Raw genomic sequence first — 8,269 nt, 5'->3', positions numbered from 1 at the left:
GAGAAAAGGGTTACTTTCGGATAGTTTAAGGGTCTGACCACCGCGTGTGGTGGCCGGAGCAATGGCTGAGACGACGGCGCACGAGTTCTGTGAACTTTTTGCTCGGGGGGAGAAGGGAAATGGAGATCTTTAGCTCTACTTTTGGGGGGCTAGGGATAAAATGAAACTAAGGGGATGAAGTTGGGTTATATATTATAGGTTTATGGGTTATTCACGTTCTAGGTCCCCCTGATTTGTTCCGTGTTTTGTATTTTAGTCCTAAGGGGGTTTAATTTAGTTATATTCTCTTATTATAAATACTGATGTGTAAATTTTACTTTTTCCATGTATGTTATGCATTTTTGGATAATATGTTGTTTAGTCCTTAATATTTCTCGCGTGTTTTGTATTTACTCATCAGTCTATTTATTTCTATTTTATTTTTGTATATTATTTTGTAGGTGAGAGACGTCAATTTTCGATTGAGATAAACGATTCTAAGAGATGATTGAAGACATAATAGGAGTAAATTGAGTGAAAAATTGTGATATATATTTATATATTTGGTAAAATAATGTTGGTTAATGTAATAGAATTTACTCATATAATTTTTAATGAAAAATTTGTTTGGCATTTACCGAAATTTATTTTTGAATTTTAAGTTATTTTTTTAAGGGCTTATATCTCTTATTTTGCCAAGGGCCCTTAAAATGTCAGGACCGACCCTGGCCATAGTCTTCGGGCGTATGCTTCGATCTCAGGTTCAAATTTTACTAGTTCACCCTGATTTTTCCTTGTTATAAATCAAAACAAACAATATCAGTAATTTGCCGAAGTAACGATAATGATGCCAATTTGACAAGCATTGTAATTTGTCAAATAAATAAACCTAATTCTCAATTTAAATAAATAAAATAAAATAAATAGAATAATATAGATAAATAGGGTCGATCCACAGGGACTAAGGAATTTTCAATTAAATTTAATTTGATCTCTAACTAGAAAATTTGTAAAATAAAATAAAAATGGGGGTTTATCGAATTTAATTGAATAAACTAAAATTAAATAAAAATAACAAAGAAATAAAAATAAATAATTGAAAGAGATAATGATATGAGATAACCTCTAGCTTCACTTTGACTCGACTTATCTCGATCCTTCAAATAGATTTTACTTTAAGATTTTTTCCGATTACAGTCTACAAAGCCCAACCCTTGTAACTTGCTCTTATCTCATGTAAACTAATTTCCAAAGTCAAACTTTAGAATTTAATTCTTTTTGGATTTAACTTCGACTATTGATGTTAACACCAATATCTTCTTTAATGCTGGAAAAATACATGCTCAGATTATGCGTCTCAATGAAAATTGAACCCAAACTTGATTTCCCTTAGCGAACTGTCGCTAAGTTTGTTCTTAGGGATTTGAATTTGCTACAAGTCGGTTCTCTCCCCAATGGTAAATCAATACAACATTCCAAGCCAAGCTGTAATATTTGAATTGAAAGTGTGAAGAATTTAAAGATTAAGTCAATTACCTAACATTGTTTGCCGAAAATTAAGAAAGATACCTGAAGGTATGAAACACTTTTCAATTCTCAAGAAACGGATTGAGTCATCGCTCAATTATCGACTAAAAGAGATTTAGCTAACCATTGATTGGATCATGCTTAGCAATGTGAAAAGAAAATAATAATAAAAAGTAAGAAAAATGAAAGAAAAATATAACTTCAATAAATAGCCAAAGAAATATAAATTACAATGAGTTTAAAGGTTGAACCTAAGGGGTATTTATAACCCAAAAGTGTTAAGTAAATAAAATGACTAATTCCTAATCAAATTAAAAATCCTATCAAGAGTTCTAACCAAAAATAACTAATTCCTAAATAAAATAATAAAATAATCAAACTAAAAATCATAAATAAAAAGGTTTATCACAAAAGATAAAAATAAATATTTAAGTCTTGTACTTCTGGTTGAATCATGTTTCATTTTATGGATAACCTTATGTCAGATAAATTCTAATTAAATATTCAAGATATTGACTGGACCATCAAAATCTGCTATTTTTTGGGCTAGTTAATCCAATAAAACTTCTATCCAAAATAAACCTAAAACAAAGATAAATCATTAATATACAATCGGAAAATAAAAAGTAAATAACAATAAATGTATGTAATATAAAACTCTCATCAATAAAAATAATTAGTAATTTAGTATAGTACAGAAACATGCGAAGAGCAGGTTTTTTTTAGCCAACTATCCAGTTTTAAGTTATATTTTGTTTTTTTAAACCAATTTGTAATACACAAGACATATCCAACAATATTTTTTACGATGAGCATATATATTAATAATAGAAATGAATAATTAACATAAAAAATAATTTGAAGGTAAATACCGACTCATCGTAGATTCTGTTTACATCTGCAAGTGGTGATTCATATATCGTTAAGCCAAAAATAAATCAATCACCAAGGAAACATGCTAGATCGATCATTTACACTGTGAAAAATCAGGTCGCTCAAGACAGTTGCAGAGAACTGTGGATAGTGGACCATTGCTTCAAGACTCTATCATCATCTATCTGTCTTGGATCAAACTGTGCATAATGCTTAGAATGGGACGGGAGCACGAGAGGAAATCATCAATGATTGGTTGGTGCAACATTTATTGTCAACCAATTGTAAATGCCACAAATTAATGGGGGAAACATTCTATATGATACGCATAAGAATCACAGCTCCCTGCTATTTATGACATTTGATGGGTCCATTTTGAAAATATTTTGACCAGGTGCAAGGATGGCCATAGGATCGAAGCTTTCTTTCATATCCACAAATCTTGTCCATTGGTAGTGAGGGAGGTATAGCTTGAAATCCAAACCCTCTTTGATGCACCACTTCACAATCTCTTGATTCTGAGCAGCCAATTTCTCAACCGACAGGCCCTTCGGAACGAACCGTAGCAACGCCACGATGTAGAAGATTTCGCCTTCCGGTAGCACCACATACGTTCGATCATCCCATCTGAAAAACACATTATACGTACGTATTAGAATAATATGATATTCACGTGCCTATCAATTTTGCACGAGCATTTCTACCCAAGTGATATTATCCATTACGTTGAGCTCAGAGTACGATGGCCCTACAGCCGTCACTATGCTATGTGGGATCTTGGTTGGTGATTGATGTTGTAAGCCATGTAGTCTTGTGGGGTCCCTTGTGGTTACTCATTTGGGAAAATACAATAATCACTTGACCCTCTTTCGGGTAGAATAAGGAAACAAAAGGCTTAATATAAAAATAAATATATAAATTATATATTTTTTTCATTTAATTGCTTAATATTCCGACGTTATTATTTAAATGTTTTGATCGTAATAGGTGTTAAAAAAATCCGTCAACCCACTCAAAATATGACACATGATACCTTTATAAAATTTTAAAAAGTATATTTTTTAAAAATTATTATTATCATTATTCTAAAAATTTCCAAAATATTTCTAAAATCTAATAAAAAATCTCAAAATTTTTATCCATCACTGTCGCCCCCACTGATGACCTGTACATTGACCGTCACCTACTCGCCCACCTTATGTCGAAAATCGTGGCTTCAAACCCTAAAATCTATAAACCAAAAAATTAAATTCAAACCCTAAATCACTAAATTCCAACACTCATCCATTCCAATCAATAAATAGGTGGTCGGAGGGTTGGTGGCTGACAGGTGAGTTAATAATCGCTAGCGGTGGTTGTGGACGATGTTGGAATTGAAAGTCTTGAGACATTTTAAAAAATAGGAAAAGTTTATTTTTAAAAAAAATAAACTGTGTCAAACACTGATTGATTGACTTATTTTTAACGGTCGTTACGACGTAGGCACCTAAATAATAACATTAGAAACATTAAACACCTAAATTGAAAAAAAAAAGTTTAGGTATCTAAATAAAAAAATATAATTTGGTTAAGCCAAAACAAAATAAAATCTTAACCACTTCCCACTTCCCACTTCCCACTTCCCACTTCCCACTTCCCACTTCCCACTTCATCCGGTCTAATATGCTTTTCACTTGGATACACGTGTGGAGAAAATTTTACTCGCCTCGCATAAGAGGGTTGATTAGCATAGGCCCGCCGACTCCGTCTTTCAACATCGTTTTAAACACCGTCCGGCCAAAGTTAACGACGTCTGATTTGGACACGAAGAGGTTCAACCAAGGGTGAGGGCTATCCCAACACCCATTGGCTTTAGCTTGTTCATCCGCTCGTTTTGAACGCAATAAAAACACTGTGTAGCTTACATCCACCAGGGATTTCAACCCTTCCACGAAGCTTAGCTGTCTAAGAAGCCTGCTTACCACCTGCACAGGGTACCAGGGACAATATCGTCATTCGACTTGATCAAATGATAAAATTGTCGTAGTCCATGATGCAGGAGATTATTTGAACCAAAAAGAAGAAAAAAATGTTACCGTATCTAGTTCTACAATTGAAGGGTGGTTACTGTCGCAGTAATGGAAAGCCAGTTCGAGGCAGTAGAGGACTGAGCCGGCGGTTTGAGGTATGTGAGCCGGGTTGAACTCATGGCCCGGGTCCAATTGGCACGGATGGCCAGCCATTGAAAGGATTGTCAGTGTTGGAGAATACAAACCCTTCCACGTAATCAAACGAGTCGCCTTCTTTCTGAGTCACCAGAAACTCGGCATCCCGAGTGAACTCCTCAAACTCAGAGTACACTCTCCTTATCCATCTTACCTAATCACATAATTAAATAAATGGAATAATAACATTAGTTCAATTGCGTAGGGGAAGCGTGCCGCTCATGCACTTTAATTAAAAACGTAGAATTTCTGAACATGAACAACGGAAATAAATTTAATAATTATTTCTTTAAAATAGCAAACCCACCATGTTTGGAGCTGGCTGAAGCTTAATCCTTGCTCGGGTAATAATACCGAACTTACCAAGCCCGCCGAGGACTCCGAAAAAGAGTTCGGAGTTTAACGTTTCGGAGCAAACCGTTATTTCTCCTTACCCAGTTATAACTTCCAATTCGGTGACGTTAGACGTTTGTGGACCATAACGGAAGGCTTGTCCACTAACGCCGGCGTTAGATAAAGTCCCACCTACAGATAAGCTCAGATAATCGATTCACGACCTCGGAGCCAAACCGAACCTAGAGAAACACCGTGTCAGGATGTCTTCCCATAATGCCCCACCGGAAACATCGATATAAGGAGAGCCATTGATTGTCAAGAACTAGAAATGGTTTTCCTCCGTCGAACGCATGTCAATCACCAGACCTCCGTCGGCCATCGCCTGACCGTTACCCCTTGCAGCCACCGTCAGATTGGAGGTCCTCGACGCGAACTTAACGGCCCGACCTATATCCTCTGCCCCAGACGGTTTAATTAAAAACAAGGGCTTAATCGAATAAAGACCACCGAATCTTTACTGGCTGAACAGCTAACACCACCGCTTTCGATGCTACCTTGGAGTTCGAGGGATTTAGATATGGTGGAAACATCCTCGTAAAGTTTGGACTCGGCGTCGTTGTCGTGTACGATTCGTCCCAAGCAAGCTATCATCTCTTTATGCAAAAACGAAAGAGACAAATAAAAGAGATGTAGTTTTGTTGATTTTGGGCGCTACAAAACCAAGTCTTATTTGGAAGTTATTCAGAGGGGTTTATATAGTGCTAAAATTATTATTTTTTGATTAAAACAAAAATTATCACTTATCTCGATAAGTGTCAAAATAATTTAAATTTAAACATTGAAAACAATAATGTTCGAATGCATTATCACTGTTTCTAACATAAACTATAAAAATATATCTAACATAAAGGGAATGGTGTGCATGATAAAAAAAACTTAAGTTATTATTTATTTACAAAGTTAATAAATAATTAAAACTTAATAAAAAAAATAATTTATTAAAAAAATAGAGCTCCTTTGCGATTTGTCTTTGACAAACGGAAACGCAGCAATAGCATATTTATGTTGATTCAACGTGAATAGTGAGAATTGATCAAGAGATAGTTAACATTGTTTGAAACAACAACCATTATTAAATTCAAAGGTAAAACTAAACTCATGATTTTGTTTGAACGCCCACCATTGAAGCCCAACTTGTCCGCGCCTCCTTTCCAGGATCAAGTCAGTTTAGGGTTTAGAGGGTAATATTGATATGTTGGGCGGCGACCGTAAGGCATCTATGCTCAAGTTTCCATTTAAGCACGATGCCATGCAAATATATTCGAAAACGAAATGATTTTACTACTTATCAACGCACATATGCTCATCAAGTTCTATCAGACAATATAATCTTACGGAAAGGAGATAAATAGATTATTACGCTGCTCGTAATCTGATATTGTGGTATGAAGATTTAATCAAATAAATCATTTTAAAAACGACAGCTATATAAAGGAGAAACAAGGGTCAAGTTGTAGAGTTTTACCATCTCATTTCATGTAACTACATAATTGTGTGGTGGGAATTGGGTGTTAGTTTGTCACGCTTGGAAGAATTTCTGAATCTTTTTATTTTCTTCACCAAAATTAGGTGATAGATTTCGTGTGGGATATGTAAAGTCAAAAAGGGACTGCCACCATTTCAACAAAGAGTATCGAATTCGGTATCTAATGTTAAGGTTAATTACATTTTAGTTTCTGTACACTTTAGGATATTTATAAGATTAGTCCTTAAGCTTCAACTATAAATATCCTAATCCATTTAGCCAATGTTTTTAAAATCTGATGCAGGGGGATCCGAGACAGATGATGCTGAGCTGTCAGATTGCACGTTGATGGCGCTGAGATACCATGAGTTGGCAGATCAGCGCAAAGGCGGGAATTGATTGTGACATGTTCCTCATTGGGGTCGTTTTGAGTATATTTCAGTCTTTTGGCCATAACTTTGGCTACAGGTGTCAGAATCGCGCATAAGACCTCAATCCGGAAAGCTCTTTTCGACGCGCACGCTCTCCACATCGAGCTACGCTCCATGTGGCCTTTTTTTCAACCTCAAATTCTGCCGTTTTCCCCTCCAAATCACTAGATTTAGTTATTTTTTACTATTTATGGTAATATTTCGATTGTTAATTAGGAAGTCAATTTAAATCCGATTTAGGCCGGATTTTTGGGAGATTGCTTATTTTATTTCGAATTTCAATTTAGAGTGATTTTCGGGATTTTGCTATTTTTGGAAAAATTCGAATAAAGACGCTTTTTTTTGCTATAACAGTCTGGCTTGTGGATTGCTTTTTGATAGTTTTGATTTTATAATATTTTATTAAACCCTAGAGACTTTTTCTCTGGTTTTTGGGCGAATTTTCTCTTGGGAATCGTCTGTCGGAGCTAGCCTACAGGATAATCACTATTCTGTCTGGCGTCAAAACCAGACCGGACATTGAACCTATGAAGGTATTGGTTCACTGGTTCAACCGGGTTCAACCGCAGTTGAACCGAATTTTATATAAAATATTCTTTTAATTTTACATAATATTCAAAGCAATATTAATATATATGTAACACTTTTTTAAGTTTATAATATTAAAATATATAAAAATATCACAAGTCATAACATATATAAATTAAAAACCATAAAATCAAGTGAAACAAAATGATTCAAATCAACTACAACATAATATTTAAGGTAAAACATATTAAATAATAAATATAATTATATAGCTATAATCAAAAAATAAAATTGGGGATTAAAAAATCATAACAAATTATGTCATTTGATTTAATTTTTTTTTATAAAAAACAATCCTACATGGCTAAGAAAAATAGAAGAGCATCCCAAAAGTTTAAAGAGTAAAAATATGAGAACAAAACAATCTCACATGACTAAGAAACATAGAAGAGCATCACAACTTACTTCTATAAATAATAGAGGTAATTTGTCATTCAAAATCATGGAGCCTTTTGGTGAGCACAGAGCGAACTATTCTTTCACTTCAATTGAGCTCAAATTTTAGGCTTCAATCGAACTTCTAATTTTTTTTTTGAGTTCGAGCCTTTTTGAGTTTAAGTTTTAATATTATATTTCGAGTTCGAGTTGAACTTGATAATTTTTAGTTCGTGAGTTTTTGAGTCGAGTTGAGCTTACTTTTATAGTTTTCGAGTTCGAGTCGAGCTCAACAATACTTGAATTTGACTCGGCTCGTTGAACAAACGACGTCGTTTGGTTTAATTTTTTTAAAAAGAAAAAAAGTGAACCGACGGTTCAAATCGGTTCTACCGGTTTTCAGCCGGTTCATTGCCAGTCCAGTTTTGTGA

At 34.5% G+C, this 8,269-nt stretch overlaps 1 pseudogene; it reads right to left on the bottom strand.

Annotated features, from left to right (window-relative positions):
* Nucleotides 1–2,682: 2,682 nt before the first annotated feature.
* On the bottom strand, nucleotides 2,683–5,633 carry LOC120218740 (annotated as a pseudogene).
* Between the last annotated feature and the right edge of the window lie 2,636 nt (nucleotides 5,634–8,269).

Source organism: Hibiscus syriacus, unplaced genomic scaffold, assembly GCF_006381635.1.
Source record: "Hibiscus syriacus cultivar Baekdansim isolate YM2019G1 unplaced genomic scaffold, ASM638163v2 tig00110201_pilon, whole genome shotgun sequence".
NCBI lineage: Eukaryota > Viridiplantae > Streptophyta > Magnoliopsida > Malvales > Malvaceae > Hibiscus > Hibiscus syriacus.
This window is presented reverse-complemented; position numbering and strand designations above follow the sequence as displayed.